Source organism: Rhamphochromis longiceps, linkage group LG23 (genome assembly GCF_057381845.1).
Source record: "Rhamphochromis longiceps isolate RC_006_pf linkage group LG23, R_longiceps_female_GT1.1, whole genome shotgun sequence".
In the NCBI taxonomy this organism is placed as follows: domain Eukaryota; kingdom Metazoa; phylum Chordata; class Actinopteri; order Cichliformes; family Cichlidae; genus Rhamphochromis; species Rhamphochromis longiceps.
The window spans coordinates 11,679,147-11,699,714 of record NC_140578.1 but is presented as its reverse complement, the minus strand read 5'-3'; the positions used below and the strand labels follow the sequence as shown (position 1 = coordinate 11,699,714).

The following is a 20,568-nucleotide window of genomic DNA, read 5'->3' as shown; positions in this document are numbered from 1 at the left end:
AAACAGGGAGAGATTTTCTTCCTTTCAGATGACAGCCTGGAAAAAAGCTTCCCCCTATAAATATACTGTCCCTCTCTCCACCACTGCATGAAAATAACACACTTGCTTCTCAGTGCACGGCAAGTAGGGTCATCTTTTATGGACTCTGCTATAGCTGCTGTTTTAAGTGGACTAATATTAACAAGGCATGTGTAAATAAAAATCAATTAACCTTTAATTCTCAGCATTATAAAAAGCTTCAGCATTTTCATAAAGTGGAGGTATTTCTATATCTTGTTAAACTATTTGAAAAAGGAAACCAGCTCAAACTAACATCTCCATAATTATGTATTACACTGGCACACGGCCGTAACACAAGCTCAAACGCTCTAATGAACACAGTAACGTCTGATATGTCTTACTTGACTTCAGTGTCACCTCCTTTGATTTATTAAAGAGGAATAATTTTCTTTTACCTCTGGTGATCAAAATCTGAAAAATGAGGAGTCTCTTGAATATATTTAGGGAGCAGAAGTTAGCCAGTAGTTAAAGCTGTATCCACGAATCCATTCCTTTATTTGACACTTCCTAATTATGATCCAAATTTCAATTTTAAAAAATGCTTGAAAGCTTCTTTTAGGTTCTTTTGAGAATTATATTTAATTTTGTTTGAGCTGGAGGCAGCATCAGGTTACATTAACTGAAAACAGGGGGAGGCCGCTAGCTTTGCTGTGTCCAATTTGCTGTCACAAAACCTGCAAACTGCTGGAGACTCATTGTTCCCAGACCAGAAGTAATCAAGTAAAAAGAAAGCACATCCTCTCTCAGTTCTAAGGTTTTACGTATAAAGCCATAATAGAAAAACATATGTGGTCCTCGGCAGGTGTTGAAAAATACAACCTGAAATGAAACATTACACATATTTCCGAGTCACTATTTAAGCGAAAACTGGACAATAAAATGTTTCCACATTGGAAGGAAGGATTCATCAGCTCGGGAAATGGGATCATCCAATGAGCACGTGAATGAACAGTTATTCAATTCCGAAAGTGAAGTTCACTGATTTGAAATCATGCATAAACAAGGTTTAAATTACAGTTCGAATGCTCCCATTTCTTGTTTCTATAGGGAGCAACTAAAGTGCACGCAAGCTAGCAAAAATATACTACAAAAGACGCAACACATAAGGCAAGTGAAGCGAGGATAAAAGGAAGGAGCAGCCTGACTGCGCAGTTCAATCTCATCTCCCTGTTCCACTGATCTCAACTTCAGGAAAATGATTTGATCAACTGATTATCTGATTTATGTTCAACAGCTGAAAAGGAGATAAAAGTCAGCTTTAGTTCTGTCAGCGTGATCCGCGGAGCAGACAGAGAGGGGAGTTGGAGGTCGTGGAGTGAGCTGAAGATGCAAAGAGGCGTGAGTGTTTAGTCTTCATTTATACAGACGGTTCAGTCAGATATTTAAAATAGCTTTAGTAGGTTCAAAGAACAATTATTTAATGAGGATGAGTAAGAGAAACAGACAATACCTAAAAAAGCTCCACGGATGAAAGTAGACATGGAAGCGATGCGCCGGAGTATTCATATTCTGCTCGACTGATCTTGATATAAATGCAAAATTAGCTGATCCGGGCCAAGATGTTGAAGTAGCAGAGAGAAAGCCATCTATTGCAGTGATGCAATCACTTAGACATAATAACAGATTCATAGCTCCTGTGAAAAACACAAGATGTCAACTGAATCCAGTTCAGCTTGGCAAACTTTATACACATCTGGAACAATTTTACGCTACGACATGCACTATGGGCTCACCAGCTGGAAACAACAACGTCGGACCCCATCAAAATCTGCAAAAAGGCTCGTTACATAAGAATGAGCATCATCATTTTACAATTTCAACAAAATATAATACATTAAACTGGGAAAACACTGCCAAACGTGCAGATATCCAAGTGTTTGAGCAAAATTAAACACATCTACTAAGTATTTAAGCAGGTGGCTGTGGCTCGGGAGAGGCGGTAGTGCAGGTCATCTACTAATTAGGAGGTTGGTGGTTCGATCCCTGGACGCTCCAGTCTGCACGCCAAAGTATCCTTGGGGAACATGCTGAACCCAGAGTTGCTTATCGGAGTGTGACTGTTAGACAGAAATCACTTGGACGTAGAAAGAAAGTGCTCCTGTGAATGAGCCGTGTTGTATAAAGAGCTTTGAGTGCTCGAGAAGAAAAGAACCATTTATCATTTTCTACAGAGAATTGTAAATACTGCTTACAGAAAGTACACTCTGTCTTGAAATACTATCCAAAAGCCAACATCCGTGTGACTCGATGATAATTTGTCTTTGCTTTAGTAATTGTGCTTATGTCCTTCTTTCAATGTATTGTTAACTGTCGTATGGTTATGCCACAGTTTTACCATTCCTGATCATCTCAGCTTTTGTATCTTATTTGTTTTTATATTTCTCGATTTAGCTCTTTGCTACTTTCTTCATAGCTCCCTCACTGCCGGCTGGGATATATTAATATATCCAATTTAGCAGCCCTGAATTGAATAAACATGTATGAACGTTATGCGACAGACTCGCGACCTGTACAGGTGTTCCCCGCCTCTCGCCCTATGACAGCTGGGATAGGCTCCAGTGCCCCCCACGACCCTGGGAAGGATAAGCGGAAGCGAATGGATGGATGGATGGATGAACGTTATTATTAACATTAACATTATTATTGCTGGGTCTTTACCTTACAATATAAAGCGCCTCGAGATGACTGTTGTTGTGATTTGGTGCTATATAGATGCAACTGAACTGAATACAGATGCATGGATGTTTATGTGCCATGTGACTGTAGATGAAAATAAGCATTTCTGGCCAAATCTTTCATGATGTACCAAAGCACTCGTGTTAATTAATGTGCATTGCCACTATTTAAATATATAAAGATAAGCATCACCGCACAAACACTTAACTGAGTGTTTTCAGAGATCAGCTGGATCGAACACACTCTTAACTATTGTGAACATCAGGACCTATTTGAAGACTGATTAATTAATCCCTTCCTTGATACTCTACTCTGACCACTACACATGAAGGTCTCATTAAGCCAAAGTCATCAACCGTATCTGGACTGAGGGAACACTATAAAGGGGGGAAAAAAGGTACATTTGATTAAGCATTTAAATATTAATTAGTGGATGATGTTGACTGGATGAGGGTGTGCAGGTGTGCTTGAAGATAAAGCTGCGGAAGTTTAATTAGGTATTGCAGTTTAATCGTGATGTGTTTTAATGCATGTGAGGGCAAGAAAAATGGGAAAACGTCGCGACTGCAAACACTCATGCGTTAATCTAATCGTGCTCGTAGTTACATAATTTAAGAGAGCTGATTATGAAGCGATCTCATGTGCGGGGTCTGTGGTATGAAAGATATGTGTAACTTGAGTCAGCCCATAGGACACAGCTGGCTTGACGCAGTGGTCCCAGATACAGTAAGCCGCGACCGCCTGGCTCAGCTGCTGCAAATGCAGTTTAATGACAGAGCTGGAAAGACTGATGCCCCTCGAAGCGTGAAGTAATAATATTTCTGGAATCTATCAGTCGCTTTATACAAAGTAGAAAAGGTAAATTTACATTTTTATCTGCAAGTTATTTTCCATTGATGTGTTTAGAAAAACACTCTGAAATCCTTTTGAAAACATGAACTCTACTTTGGGCTAAATGTGAATTTATGATGTGAGAGTTACAGGTAAAATAGATAAAAGGCAGCTTTTAAAACAAGCTGTATTCAGAGAGTTAACATCTCTTACAGTCTGGGTACTTTTTCATTTGAAGAATCAAAACGTTTCTCAACACGTCCTGAACAAAGGAGACAAATAATGCTTTAGGATTCTGCAGTGAGATGAAAACAACCGGGTGCCCTTCAGAGATGAGTGTTTCCATGCTACTGAATTAAGGTGCTGCAAAAAGTGTTTGCCCCCTTCTTGATTTCTTACTTTTTTGCCTACTTGTCACACTGGCATTCTTCAGGTTATCATCAAATTTTAATATTACATAACGATAACACAGGTAAATAAATAATGAAAATTCAAAAAGATGTATTTATTATGGAATAATCTATCCAAGCCTACCGTTGCACTGTGTACAAAGTAATTACCCCCTGAACCTGATAACTGGCTATTCCACCCTTAGCGGCAAGAACAGCAATGTTTGTGATACCTTCAGACACATTGGAGGGTTTTCCAACATGAACGTCTTTAAGGTCACGCAGAAGCAGCACAGTCTGATTTAAGTCCAGACTTTGACTTGGATTCTCCAAAACATTCATTTGTTGTTTGAGCCATTCAGAGGTGGACTTGTCACTGTTGAGTGCCCTTGAGCTTCAGGACATGAAGTAATGAGCGGAAATCCTCCTTCAGGGTTTTCTGGTATGGAGCAGAATTCATGGTTCCCTCAGTTACAGCGAGTCGTCCTGAAGAAACCGAGCAGCCCAGACCATCACACCATCACTACCACCGACTGCTGCTGGGATGTTCTCTTTATGAAACGCTGTTAGTCTGATGCAGATGTAACGGGACTCAAACCTTACAGAAAGTTCAGCTTCTGTCTCATCAGTCAGAAGATTTTCCCAGGAGTCTCTGAGGTCATCCAGATGTTTGTTGGCAGATGTGGTGTTCTCCTTGCATGCCATTTTTGCCAAGTCTCTTTTTTATGGTTGAGTCATGACATCTGACCTTAACAGAGCCAGACAATGCCTGCAGGTCTTTAGATGTTGTTCTGGTTCTTCTGTGACCTCCTGAGAGAATTTTGGTAGGCTGATCACTCCTGTGACTTTATTCTCAGTGCTATGACTGAGAATAAAGTGTTATGGTGGTGGTTGAGCAGTTAGAAAGGACAGGTAACCAATATTACAGTATACATTTACATTTACTCTGGTTAGTTGTTTCCTTTTGCAAGCATTTCATCTGATAACTTATAACAAGTGATGTCAAATGCAGAATCTATATCTCAGATGTAAAAGGACAGTTTTCATACCAGACTGCCCAAAGATGGCACAACAGTGAGCCCATGTTTTACGTTTTTAATAGCAGAACGAAGTTGGCATACAATTTAAAACCTAATTTAAAACTTGAATAAACAGTTATCTGTGTCACTTATTACTTTATTCAAGACTGCTAATGCTATGCTAATGATATATCATGTATTATTTTTGACTGGACAGATGGATTATTCTTGATTTAAGGACATTCTTTTTGAGGAACTGCCATATGCAGTCCTCAGAGTCCTGTTTAAATAATTTCTTACGCTATTAAGGATAACATCTCTGATGAGACACCGAGCAGGAGCCCTGAACTCCATTTTCTCCAGCAATCTCAGCCATGATTGTCGATCCATATTGAGAAATTTTGTTTTATAGCCGTCCGGTCGCACCACTTTAAGCTGCCAGCAGCAGCAGAAATACATAAAATGAAATGAGGCGGAGAGTCTGACAAGTATATAAGCTCCCCAGAAACCCTCCTCTTCAAGCCCTAGCACAGCTCAGTGATGGAGACTCTTTGCTCTCTGACACACACGTTCAGTATCAGCTCAGACACATTAGAGGTTTAAATAGTTGATCTCTCTGTTCTGTGTTGTTTTATAGATGATGTCATTTTTAGATCCAGCTGGCCTGGTGTCAAGCATTCATCGTCACAAACGTTCTCATCCTAAGGAGCGCTGGGCAAACAAACTGACTTCATGCAAGAAGCATGAGACAAAGTGTGATCTCTGAACTCCTCTTAACTGTGTAAAATCAGACACTCGTGAGACTCATTTGATTCCTCTTATTATTTACGTAACTACTAAGACCGTCTCATCACACATTCTTTCATCCAGAGGCCGCGGAAAACATAAAATATGCAGCATCCAGAGTGCAAAAACCACTTCTCTCCTGCCATCGCTTCCTCTCTGGATCTCGCCTGTGTCCTCCAAAGTCACTCTAGAAAAATCATCATCAGCTTAAACGAGCAAAATTTCAAAAGTACACAGATGATACAAGAAGTTGAGGTATTATAAATAGGCTGTGCAATAAAAAGAAAATACATTAGCTAATGTAGTTTTAAACTGAAGGTAGATATATTTTCTGAGTGGGCCGTGACAGAAATTGCATCTGTATTGTTCTGGGTTGATTTATTTCTTTGGCTTTGATTCTATGGCTTTTAAAAAAATCTAACGAAAGCCTCTGTAGTTACTAGCGGCTCCATTAGAGTCACATAAATAAGCAGCCCTGCAATGACAAACTGCAGCGTGTGGCACTTCATGACTGCACTGCCGTACTAATTCGTCTAAAGCTTCAGCCTATTTTCCGCAGGTCAGGGAGCATAATTTTGAATAAAAACGCTCACATTTGGCCTTGATTAAGCCCTGGAAAAAGGTACACACACACACACTCACACACATGCAAGAGTCTAATTTCACTAAATTATTCTAGATGCCATTTGAAGATCAGTTCACATTCATAAGGTGATATATTGAGATCAGTAATTGCCATCCAGGGGACACAGGTGTTTCTGCAGCAACCACGGTTACGTAAAGACTGTCAAGCTGCTCGAGCAATCTTAAAATAGTTAGTTGAATGTAATATATAAACAGTGAAATAGTATAATGCATAGCTCCAGGAGCTCCAGTTTCCCCCAGCATCAAAAAAACATACAGGACTTTTTCTCCTGTCATGTGCTCTCGAACAAGGCACGGTGGCTGGCAACTACTACTAATATAAGGATGGGTTACAAGAGGAGAACTAGCTTCCCTACAGGGATGAATAAAGGAAATCTTACCCTCTATAAGTAATGAATAAATGATTAATCCAGAACGTCACTGATGTAGTAGCTCGTCCGACTCATTATCATCACAATTCACAGGTCATTATAATGTGTGAGGTACAGAAAGAAAGTAATAGGCTTCGCAGTCATTGGTTGGAGGTATTTTATAAACTAATGAAAATTTAAATCTATTAAAAAGTCAAGGAGGATTGCAAACAGTCACACACAGGAAACTACAAGCTGAGCATTACTCTAAGAGGAGTGTTTTTTGTGACAAGCAGAATGACCTTGACCTTGATCATTGCGTGTAAGTTTCATTAAATTCTAGCCAGTACTCTGTGAGCACTAGCAGGTCTAATCTCCGAGCTACATCATTAGATCCCTACTATAAATATTATTTAAAATAGCTAAAAGTGGCGATAGGCAGCTGGAATATTTGGTTTAACATGTTAAATAAAGGATTAGCCATCTGACAGAGTACAGAATTAGCTAATAGTAACAGATAAATTGATAAAATTCCCTTCAACTAGAAGGTGAATAAAATCCATCTTTTTGGTCAGATTTTATCCCAACTGCACTCAGTTCGAGGATGCGATTGGACTGATCTGACAGGGCTGTTGTGGTCCATCTGGCAAAATAGGACTACTGCTCTAAGGTAACGAGGTCAACCAGGCACTAATGTCACAACAAATGCGAAATGAAGAAATCTCATTTTTAAAAAAGACTTGTAACGCCCACGTGCTCTCTAAGCTCTGCATTAAGGTTACAGCCCCGTCTGAATGTCTGTAATGGCATTACAGTAGTCTGTGGGAGGCCGGCCAGCGGACGCAGGCCGACGATCATTCCAGCTGGACATCTTAACGCAGACAGATGACACACCAGCCTGCCTGCAGGTATCGGACAGCCACTCGCAGGAGCACTCTCTCCTTTCAGTCCCGCATCGCATGCCTCCTCCTCCCTTTTCCTCCCTCTGCACTCTCCTCCCTGTAAGAGCAGCGATGCCCTCATCTTGCTGACAGTGGATGCATCTCTGTTTTATTGCCCTCATAAATACTGTGGAGTTGAAAACAATGAGGCACTGTTAAGCTGAGCCAATGTGACTGTTGAGCTTGGATGACAGCTTTATGTGCAACAGAAAGGTTCAAAATGAGAAGGTAAGTGTAGGCGTAGTAAAGGACAAGGCTAACAGGCCTGTTTTAATAACGCACTCTGAGGAACTTTGCAGACATTTCATTACTGACACATAAATCTGTCAAATAAGGAGGCTAAGTGGCACCTCGGGTACCATTAAGAGCTGTTTCATAATTGCCTTCACTTTAGTTGCTGTTTTTTCTTGATTTTGTTTTTTTAAAGTAACTGCTCTCAGCAGAGATCTATAAGATGATACATGGAGGCACGAAATGCACAGCATAAATCCAGTAATAATCCTGGGATTAATAAGAATGTAAGATGTTAAAGGAACTGCACCTACAGTACCTTAAGCAGATTAAGCATTTGCAATGTGACCCTTACTGTATGAACCCAGTGACGAACATGAACCCAGTGACGAACATGAACCCAGTGTCCAAGGACACTTCAACAGGTCGAAAGCAGCCAGTGACTGAACAAAAGCTAAGGCACCCCACTGCAGGACACCAAACATAATTCTTCAGTCACAGCGCATGAAAAGAGGGAACATGGTGTTTTAAATGATTTTCATTTGAATGTTGGTGAAATTACCGACTCTGCGGCTCTCTACCCGCCTCTTATTGGTTTAACGGTGACCGATTAACTGGGGCAAGCATGCAGTGACACTACAGTTAAAAATCATTGAAAGGGCCAGTCTCAGACTGACTGAATCAATGTAGAGATGTGAATGTCACGGTATAAAAACAGGGTAGTCCGAAAGGCTTGGACTCGAGTACTTTCAGGGACCTTTGTTGCATCTCATTATCCTCCTCTGTCAACAAGTCACCCCCAAAATACTCAGATGATCAAACTCACAGGAATTACAATTCCCTCCTGTACTATCTTAAAAACAGAAACACATCAAATGTGCAATTTCAGCAACAAAGCAGCCAGTTACAGTATGTATGCAAGCACTGCTGGACCAGAGGAGGAAAGAGATTAAAGCAAAACTATATTCAGAATTTTCCTAAAATAATCATCCGTCTTCCAGAGACTGCACTAAGAACAGAGCAGAGGCGCAGTAAAAACAGAGCTGGGAGAGGGCTGAGCAAACACCGACAGAGGGTTTAAGACATGCCAGGCGGAGGACAGGCACCGAGCTTCTCACACCGAGACAACTGCAGGGATCGATCAAAGGCTGCCTCCCCCCTTCCTTCGTTTAGATCATCAAAACCTAATTGACAAATGGTAACCAATGACACACACACAGTGGCTCTGCTTGCATGGTTGCACTAGCACACCATCCCGAGGTTGACAATAGAAAAGCACGAGATAATGAGACCTGATGTCCAACTGAGTTAGAGAGCAAATCAATCAGCCGGGAATGCACCATAACAGAGTGAGAAGTGTCTGAGGGGATGGGATGTGTGGATGATTACAGGTGCAGCCTTGGGCTCATCAGGTTGTCTGTTAAGGTGCGAGTTGAATATAGCAAAGTGGAAGAACGAGTGAAAGACACATGCAGAAAAGAAGAGGGACACAAATGATAAACGCCATGTGCACGGTCTCGTTTCGTGGCACATTAATGGATCACAGAGGAGTGTGGAAAAGTGTTTGTTTGATTGCAAGAAAAGATGGCACTTGACTCACCCAGGAGTACAAGTTGACCGGCTCTCCCTCCACATCTGAGCCTGGAGGTACCCTGGTCTCCGCTGGCCGTCTCCTCCGAGTCTGTGCAGGATGATGTTACCGTGCTGGTCCTCCAGCTTCTCCAGATGCTGGGCTTCTTCTTCCTCCTCCTCTTCCCGCAGCAGCAGCAGCAGCAGCTGGACCGAAGTGCATTCACTCACCTTCCCTCACCGTTCTCTGCTCCTCCCAGCAATGTCGCGGAATTATCTCTTGCCTCCCAAATTGAGTCCCCGGATTCCCCTTCACCTCTGCTTTGTGCTACAGAGCCAGCAGGAGCTCCTGCCACAGCTCTGCGTGTCGGCGAAGGCAGCCACTAGCGAGCGGGTTGGACTGATGGAGCTGTGGTTACTGGATCGCGTTTGTGTGAGTGTGCTGGCATTTGTGTGTGAGGGATGTAGAGCGAAGTGTGTGTATGAGTGTGTGTGTTTGAAAGAAGACCCGGCTTCTGATCATTGGGGCTCATCTGCTCTCTCTTTCGCTCTCGTACTCGGGCAGTTTTGCGCTGCATTCACGTTCCGTGTATAAAAACGGAAAAGAGTCACCTGCTTAGAAATTCAGCCCACCTCAGCTGAATTGAAATGTATGAATGATGAAATACATTTCAGCACATTTCAAAATTATTCGTTTCTACTACAATATTTTACTCTTTGATTTATTCAGTTTGTGTTTGGTTAAGATTTTTATTTATTTATTTAATTTTCATGTATTTAAACTATAGTCTCGCTTTCCTCGGCAATACCCTAAACTTCTTATGATGTAGTAAACAACATCCAATTTAAGGTAGGCTATTTCCGCCCAGCTAATAGAAATATCTATAAAAATTCTACCTTTAGCTCCGTTTTTGTCCTCCACCAGCTCGCCAGGGGTCTCTCATTAAACAGTAAGCAGGTGTTCTGCAGTGGATTTACCAAAGCCTACTTGTAAACAGTTGCTAGAGCTGCTACTTGAAACTAGCAGTGAGAATGAATGAAAGCAGAAAATATTTCTGACCATAAAGCCAAAACAATGAGCCGAAGGACAGTAAAACCCTGCAGAGTTGTAGAGATCTGCAAAGACAAGTGGTTTTTGTACGAGGCCGTCCTTGCATCTACAGCTAGTTCTATATTTGTTTGACACGGTTTTCATAGTTTTGGCCCTGTACACCACTGCAATCGATTTTAAATCAAATAGACACGAAGTGATTGAAGTGCAGGTTTTCATCTTTAATTATTACAACAACTGTGCATTAAATGTTTGAAAATTACAGTAGTTTTTATACACAGGCTCCCATTTTTGAGGCACATTATTTATTGGACCATTGATTGCAGTTTCATGGCCAGATGAAGCCCATTCACTTTTTATTTCATGACAAATGAAGCAGAAATCAAATCTGAAGTTAAAGTGTCGAGTTTGTATTTTACAGTTTTTCGTTGTAATTTCTGAATTTGACGAGAACAAGAAGCTATCAGAGATAGAAAAGGCTTTAGGAGGGCCAAATCAATAATTTAGTTCATTCGTAAAAGAAGGAATGGCGAGCTGAGCAACACCAAAAGACTCAAAAACCAAAGGAGGTAAAGTGGATGAAGACAGAATTTTTTCCATAGTTGACAATTATCTGACCAAGATAAGATCACTGCTGAGGAGACAAGTGTATCATTGTCAAGCTCTATAATTTACTAAAAGTTCTACAAAGGTGTTTTTCAAATACAGAGAACAATGAAATGCAAACCACTAGCTACACTCACGGAGGTCCCATTACACATTTACCAGGAGACATCTAAAAGAGCCTGCAGGTTTCTGAAAATACATAAAAATCTTGTACTAGAGTGATGGGAAAAGTCTGGGCAAGGAGAGAAACATGAAAAGCAATAACATATCATTGCTGGAGCCAATATTATACTATAAGGATGTATAGCCACTACTGTTTATTATTATTATTACCTTTATTTTGCCAGGAAGTCCCACTGAGATCACATTATCTTTTACAAGATAGCCCTGACTGAGGTTGCAGCCATACAACCTAAAGCATCTAAAAATGCTACAAATGCAACATAAAATTAAAACCACAGCTTAAAACACAATATAAATATACCCATAACATAAAATGTTAAATCATTAAGTGATTTTATAAAAGAAACATCCACAAATCTTTCACTGCATTCCTCATTATACTTCTAAAGGCATGTTTAAATTTCGGTCTTTCTGTAAATTATTCCATGTCCAAGATGTCTAGTAATAAAAGCAGTTTTTCTGAGATCTAACAGAACCCCAGGTACATCAGAAGGCAGCCATTTAATGGAGTGATGATGTGATAATAGTAGTAAGATGAAATGTGAAGTGTACCATGCTGTACTCTCTGCTCAGATTCAACCAAACGCTGCAAAACTATCTGACACAGTGCAGAAAATAAAGAACCTAAGCATAAAGCAAATGCAACCCAAGAGTTTCTCAAGGTGAAGAAAAGTGATGTTCTTCAATCCCCAACCTAACGTGGAGCTGAGAGAGCAGCTTTTCAGTTATTAAATATAAAATACAGAAGAAAGACACGCAATCAAGCAGTAACTAAGGTAGCTGCTGTAAAGGCCTGGCAGTGCAGATAAGGGAGGAAACAGTATTTGGTGTCCATGGGATCTAGACTTCAGTCACTAACTGAATTCAAGAATAACAAATAATTCCTATATTTAAAATTATGTCTGTTTGTTCAATTAGATCCTGAGTTTCTGAAAATGGGGAACTAACTCTCTGGCTCTCTTACAGTTTATAAATAGTCCTGGTAAATAAGTGTTAAATCCATGTTGGTCCTCAACTATCCTGTTCCAGTTCAGCTTCCTGTATTCCCAAAATGACAACCATCAGTGAGCAGAGGTCTCCATGTAGGAACAAAGGGAAGCAATTTGGGGTTTAGTATCTTGTTCCAGGAGAAAACAAATGAGCAGCACATTAAATCATAAACTCTAGCCAACCACCAGCCCAGCCTAACTGAGCAACAGCTGCTACACTGTTGTTCTACAGTGAGACTGAGGGGAGAGGGATGGTGTGCCAGGTGGCTGAAACTACAACAAAGCTTGAATTTTCAGTCCATGCTGAGTGCAGAATGAAGCTCGTGCTCTTTAAATCTTAGATGATGTTTGTCATCTCTGAAAAGAAATGACAAAGAAAATCTTTTTTTTTACTTGCACCAGAAGGTACCCCAAAGATGAAGATGGCCAGCACTCCAGATAGTTGTTTTTGTCCTTTATTCTACTTTATTCTACTGATATTAATTCAAAAGTATTTTTGTTCTTTTTTAAGAGATAAGTGTCTGTGATGGAGGGAAGAGAGGCTCCAATGATCTTCTGAGCTGTTCTCACTATCCGTTGTAGGGTATTGCGATCTGATATGGTGCAGTTACCATACCAGGCAGCGATGCAGCTGCTCAGGAAGCTCTTGATAGTCCCTCTGTGGTGAGAATGGGTGTTGGGAGATGGTTTTTTCTTGGCTTCTGCAGGAAGTAGAGACGCTGTTGGGCCTTCTTAGTTATGGAGCTGGTATTGAGGGACCGGGAGAGGCTGTCCGCCAGGTGAACACCAAGTTGGTGCTCTTGACGACCTCCACAGAGGATCCGTTGATGTTAAGTGGACCGTGATCTCCATGCAGTCTCCTGATGTGCAAAACAGAATGCATCACGGGGAATTCATAACAATATAACATTACCATATGTTGTGGATCTGAACTAAGAGAGGCTGTACATCTACAGTTTTCAGGCTGGACTGCAGCTATCCCATTATACTCATCCCTAACTCAAATGCTAGAATTCCTAAATGGGCTCAAATGCCAACAAGAGCTGGAAGTCTTGCAGTCTTCCTTCGGGCATCCTCACACATCTTTTACATTTCACTGCTGCGTTTTAGCAGGGAATAAATCTAAGCCTGAGGCAGTCATGGAGTGTCATATCCAGGTGAAAATGGCAGCTGTGCTACGTTTCATCCCATCTGCAGTCTGCTTTGCTGTCTTAGACGCACACGATGGGGCTTTCCTGTGCTGATTTCTCTCTGCATGTGTGGACTATGCATGCTGACGCTCTCCACACAAATACTGGATGTATATATAATACTGCTTGTTGCATTTTTAAATTCAAACTTCTGAACTGCAGTAGCCTGTAGTACGGTGACCTCTGAAAGCTTCGCCATAATCGCAGCAGAGCAACGATCACCATACCTGGTAAAATTAAGTCTGCTCTATGGGTATCAAGGGCTTTTCTGGCAGAATATTTTTAACAGTTTTTGCAGTACAAAAGTATTGAGGGGGCGAGTGTTGATAAATATGTTATACATAAAACATGAATGCAATGCACCTGCCTTCTGTGCAGGCTGAGGCGGCTGTACATCAGCTCTAGGACTTTCTACTCATTTGTCAAACTGAAAGGACTGCTTACCCTTATTTTCTCTATGCGTGTGTGAAGGGCTCACTTGCAATGAAAATAAAGTCATACAATCACAGCCATGTTCCCGAGATCCAAAATATGCCACTCAGTCACAGAAGTGTATTACATTCATATACGGTAATAAGGTCCCCAAGGAGAGCTACGATGTAATAGAAGTGTCTCATTAGTTGTACTTCACGCTTTTCTGAAAAAAAAAATGGATGTAAGAAACCACATTTACAGCTTATTCCTGTATCAGACATACTCATTTTATTTATTTATATTGTTCCCATTGTTTATTTATTCATTGTTCTCAGACCATTGTCAGTGATTCCAGTTGATAGGGTGCATGTGCTTGTATGCTGTGTTAGATTTTGTGCATTATGGACCAACATTTTGCAGTTTCTCTGAACATTGATGGGGGCCAAAAGCTGCTCCTTTAGCATCATTGCTGATATCTTTGCTTGTTGTGTTAAGTTAACACACCTGAATAGTTCAGACCTGCAGACTGTTAAAACCTCTGCTTTTGTAGAGGTGCTCACACTTCAAGTGCATTTGATCAGCAGCACTTGGCTGCTAGTTTCCCCCTTAATTCCTGAAGTAAGGGTGTATTTAACTTCTCACAGGACTTCAGAGTACTGTGAAAACCTCCTTTTTCAAACAGTTATCGACCATAACTGAAAGAGACAAAGACAGAATATGTAGCTAATAACATCAGCCTTAAAATTACTTTCATGCTATTTCAACCTTGTTGTCTATACAAACTAAAAAGAAGCCGTCTGTATTTACTAAGACTTTATTTCTCTCTGCAGTTCAGCTCACCTTGGGTCAAGGCCATTAGCTGACTCACTATCCACTTTTGTTAGATCTAATTAAAACTAGCACAGGGAAACAACAAGCTAATGGTGTACAATACTGGCCTCTGATACTTTGCAATATTCAGCCGTCACTCTATCCCAGCTGCCTTCTCCTGCTCCTCGTTAACCCCATATACATCTGGTTAGTTGTCTGTCTAAACCCTAAAGCCCAGAATCATCCTAGCTTTGCTGTTCTCATGTTTTTTTTGAATGGTGAATCCCATCAGTGGGAACTTCTGCACATTTCCCAGTCATTTCACTATGTTTCTGACAGTATACCTACTCACCCTGCTGCCATGTGCTGGACTGTCTCAGGGGCATCTTTGTTCACAATATTTCCTCTTCCTCCTCATCACCCTTTGCCTTTTCTTGCCAAGGCTATCGCGTATCAGTTCATCCTATAGAGGCAAACAATCCATAAAATGACAATTTGTAATATTTTTTAAAAGATCCACAACAACCGTCATACACACTTTAACAACTGCTGCTTATAAAGATGAAGGTATTTAATCCTCATTTACCTCCCCACATAGTAAAATCAACCTTGATATGGCTGTAAGAAACAACTCATTGTGTTTTTATACATATAAATATATATAGGTATGAATATCTATATATGGGGATGATGAGAGGCAGTCCCAACCCCAAAAATGTTGAATATATGCATTTATGCCCCAAATAAAACATGAAAGGAGCAAAAGGCCTATTCAGAAAAAAGAATTACTAAGAGGAAAGCCTGTGACAGCGCCAAGTGATTTTCATTCAGCGACATATATCGTCACACATACAGAGTTGTGAGTTATGAGCTACACAGCTCTTCTCTGTCGCCGTGTGCGTGCAGGCAGGTTGATGATGGTGAAATTTAATTTCTTTCTAGTTTTCAGTGAGCTTCAATAACACACCTGAGATGTACAAAATTCCTCAAAGTTTTTCCAAAATACAGACGTGTGATATGTTTACAGTGTGCAGAGTTTTAGCTAGTAAGGTCCCGGAGCTTTTAAATAAACTATGTGAACAGGTAACTCGAGCTAAGCAGGTTCATTCTGTGACTTTTACATCTGGAACCAGACAAACACAAGTCCATATGTCCATTGACTCAGCCAGGATGATGACAGTTTGATAGAAACTGTAGTAAGAAATGCGTACAGTAATGCCTGAGAGCCAAAGCGCAGGCGTGAGAATTGACAGTTTGGGTGAGGGTTTGTTGTTAACCACTGATATCTTCTTTGGCCAGTAGGGGTACATAATGTCAGGTCCTGGTGCTTTAGACTTGTTTTTGATGACTGACTTTGTGCTAAATTATTGGGAGCTCTCGTCTGAAATCCACCAGCCGATTGGCAAAAAAGTGTCACGTGATGCCTTTTTGTTCTGCTGCTTAGTCTCAGCTCTGGGTGGGTCTGTCCTTGTTCTGTTGTTTCCTTCCAACTGGGAGTTGTTGGGTCTTTGAAGGTCAGACCATTTATTCCCTATAAATAGACAGATTAAACAATCAGCAAAAGGATTTTACCATTCATCCTCATGAATGTCAGATTAGAACAGTCGAAAGGCTTCTTCCTCTGGGAACCATGAGTGTCAATACAATTTTCATGATAACCTGAGAAACACTTTAAAGAGGCTGGTAAACACATTAGCAAAAAGCCCAAAAGCTGAGAGCAGGATTTTGTGTCTTTCTACAGAGTCCTATAATCTCTGAGTGGGTAAGAAGATCAGGCAGAAAACTGCATTTGTGCTGCAATACGCCACACGAGACGAGAAGTGGATCTTTGTTAATTAATATATGTCATTAAGTGAGTGAGTCCATGCGAGTGTTGGAAGTTTGTTCTGCAGGCTTTTCAAGCTGAGATCAACGTACCCGCTTCCTGCGTGAAACTGACGAGGAGAGCAACCACGCCGCACACAGTAACTCTGTGTGTGTGTGTGTGTGTGTGTGTGTGTGTGTGTGTGTGTGTGTGTGTGTGTGTGTGTGTGTGTGTGTGTGTGTGTGTGTGTGTGTGACAAAATGACAGAAAAAGCCTCCGGCTGGGTGATGTGAGCTGTAGGTTCCATCCATCCATTTTCCTAACTGCTGAGAGCCCATCCCAGCTGTTATAGGGCGAGAGGGAGGTTACACCCTGCACAGGTCAACAGTCTTCAGCTTTCTAATCTGTCTCACCTGCAGTCGGAATAGACGCACAGGACAAAAAATGATGGGAAATGCTGCGTGTGCAACATATTGTGCTACAGAATACAAGTCAGAGCCAGACGTGGATTTCTTGTGTACAAGCTTCAAACATTATGGCATGAAATACAGTGAGAATACATTTATTAAGTGCTAACATTAAGTTGTGTCATCATCTTTGACCTGTAGCCTGACCCATCTTATTTCCACCATGGCTTTCTGCAGTTGGTCTATGCAAGCAAGCTTATTAACTCTTCTTTATAATCTGATGTGATGAATAGAAGTAAGGATATCCGTGCTGTAGCCAGGCAGAGGCAGGATGAGTAATATGTTGGTGCTTCAGTGTTTGCGTGTGCGTAGGCTGGACAGTCCCACAACCGCAGGCTCAGACAAAGGTTGGTGACTCAGCAGAGCTCAGCTGAAGCAGTAAGAAAAATAAAGTAATGGAGAGAAGGTAGAGCTCTGGATTAGCGGTGGCTCTCATGAGAGAGAAGAGGAGAATGGGAAAGGATGGAGGAATGAAGGTCTTGAGGGAGCCTGAAAACCCAAAGGGAAAAAACGTGTGAGCAGAAAGAGGAGGAGGCGCATCGGAGGCATTTGCTTTTCCCTAAAGGCTGACCTTTGGGGAGTGAGTGAAGGACGGAGGAGTAAATAAAGTATAGACAGACTACGAGAAAATAAACAGCACCCATGGGGACTCTGAGGGAAGCAGCAAGGAGGAAGAGGAGACAGCTTGGAGGAACTCTGGAGACTACCAACACACACACACAGACTTCCCTTTGGATGTGGGCAGGAGACCATATTTACTACAGTAAATACAGAGACAAGTGTGTGTGTGTGTGTGTGTGTGTGTGTGTGTGTGTGTGTGTGTGTGTGTGTGTGTGTGTGTGTGTGTGTGTGTGTGTGTGTGTGTGTGTGTGTGTGTGTGTGTGATTGCACAGTTTCTGACTGCGCAGCAGTGTTTATCTAAGCAGGACTGCAGTGACTGTGGGCCTCAAGCAGCTTCTGACTTCTTGCATTATGTCATATTGCTTTGCAAATTAGTGCAGCCAGAAGTAGAAAGGTATGAAGCTTAACTGCCTCCACAGAGAATAACCAGCGATTAAGGAGAGATTTCTTCTTCGCAGTAAAAGATCATCTTAAAAGGAACCATGTGGAGTTTTTGACCTCTGGAGGTGCTTTTAAAGCAGAGTTTTGATGGGTCATTCTCCGGTGGAAGGAAATATCAGCAGCTGCGGTTCGTTATGTGCAAGAGTTTGTAAAGACATTCAACATCACTGCAAAACCTGAAGTAGTTTTTTGTGCTACGTACATTTTTACCTCTACCGTGGTGTGAAATTGTATAATCAGTACAAAATACAGCACTTTCACTGGTTACAGCAATTAGAAAAACTGGTAGAATATCATCAGTCCAACCTCGTTTACTTCAGAAAGTGTCTTTTGTGTATACTAGGACAAACCCCATGAGATACATCATCCACTTTTGAGGGAGGAAGGTGGGGGCGGCGTTTAAGCATATTTAGTATGTGGGCTCTAAAATCCTATGTGGCCGGACTTCTGGAGAGTTACTTTATGCTTACCGGTTCTGTTGTTAAAAGTTTGAGGTCAGTCAGTCCCTGCTGCAGTTTACTGAAGAACCACTTTTCTTTATTAAAAAATTTCTTAAGGTTTTACTTGAAAAAGGAAAGAAATTCACTGCAAACTTATGACAGATCTTTGTGGAACATCTGCGGCACTGACTGCTAGCGTTTGACTTTAGATGAGCAGTTTGACCTGCAGCACAGCTTCCCCTGACTTTGGAGTATTTTTACACTTATGCATTTAATGCTTTTGTCTAATAAATTCTATTTTAAAATGCTTGTTTGTGCACAGCTGGAACAGTTGCTCAGAACTAAAATCTGTGTGTTACAACTGTCAAAAGTAAAACTACATGAAAATCTCATAGCTTTCATACCTAGATTGTATCATTTTCTAAGATTTCAAAACAGACTAAGGTATTTGGATTTTTAACCATCTCACCTCGTTCATACTAAAGCGACTGGAGCTAATACTCATAAAACTGACTTTTAATCGGATGTAAATTCATGCACTCCTGCAGCAGCTTCCGGATGTAGGCGTAACTGGAGGTCTTGGACAATGGGTCAAGGACTTTCTTTAAAACTAACCTCCCACAAAAGAGTCCACATTAAAGAAGTGCTCTCTGATTGGGTTCCTTTAAATACAGAAACCCCTGCAGGGCTTTTATTCCCCCCACATTTTTCATTTCACACCAGTAATTTCCAGATATTTAATCAAATATCACAATGACATGACATTAGTGGGGCTTTTCCATGAAAATAATGATGGCTCTGATTATTTTAATCAGAATTCTAAGTTGGAAAAAAATTGGTCTTATTCACCTCAGTGCTTAAATGAGATTATAAACCAGCACACACAAATAATATGGATTTACAGTGTAGGAAAGCAAGCCAGGGACTGCACTGAATTCAGAAACCGAAGGTATTGGAGGGAAAATGGATGGAGAGCGTCCTTGGTTTTAATATCAGTATGGGTACTTGACTTTGGTGAAAAGAAAAAAGCTGACAGCAGGGAAGATAGTCGGCCACCAAATGACCTTTACAGTGCGGCTCTGGGTCGAGACAGGAAAGCCCTGTTAATTATTAATCACACGAAACATCTCCTCCACCATGAGCTTAAGTTTCGCCCTTTAGGGTGATGCTAAAGAACAACCCTTTTAAAGAAAAAGCTCTGCAAAGGTTCTTTTATCCTACATGTCATTAATATGGTGTGAATGCACAAACTGTTGTGTTTAATCGTGACGCTTTTATCTCATCTGAAGATGTTTGTATTGTGCTGGGTGAGAACAAAGGCGACTTTCATGCCTGATCTAGACAAAGATGCTTGTTTAATTCTGCTCTATTTAAAAGGTTTGAGGGAGATAAGTCAAGATCTTTAATGAGGGCCGGGCCTGAAATGCTGATCACAGTCCTCTCTTGCGGCACATATTTCTTTTCATTTTATTTAAAAAACCTCTTATTATGTCTGTGCGCTTGAAATCTGATCAGTGAGACTTAAAACTTTAGCTTCTGCTGATGGGAAAAAAAAACTTTAGAACTGCTTATAATCTTAAATTTATATTCAAGGCTGAAATTGATCCCAACCAAACGAAGGAACGTTTCACAGAGACATTATAAAGAGTGCAAAACAAGGCAAAGTAAGGTGAAGGTCAATAAGCTATGGGACAGTCTGAGGTGCAAGGTGGCAGCATTGGATAGCCTGAAACATAATGTCCCAGAGGTCTTCTATTGGATTTAGGTCAGACAAGCATGGGGGCCAGTCAATAGTGTCAATTCCTTCATCCTCCAGGAACTGCCTGCATACTCTCACCATATAAGGCCGTGCATTGCCGCGCAGGAGGAGGAACCTAGGACCCACTGCATCAGCGTAGGGTCTGACAGTGGGTCCAAGGATTTCATCCTGATACCTAGCAGTCAGGGTGCAGTGGTCTCTGCGTCCCTCTGTGGATAAGCGTCCCAAACCCTCACAGACCCACCACCAAATCAGTCAGGTTGATATAGGCAGCATAACACTGTCACAGTTTCTCC

General features: G+C 41.2%; 1 protein-coding gene across 1 annotated transcript in view; it reads right to left on the bottom strand.

The window, feature by feature from the left end:
* Window positions 1-10,029, bottom strand: part of lingo3a (leucine rich repeat and Ig domain containing 3a) — a 32,774-nt gene extending 22,745 nt beyond the window's left edge. The window contains exon 1 of the mRNA XM_085399170.1: window positions 9,529-10,029. The gene's annotated coding sequence lies outside the window, so the exon portion shown is untranslated. The remainder of the gene's footprint in view (window positions 1-9,528) is intronic.
* Window positions 10,030-20,568: the final 10,539 nt, after the last annotated feature.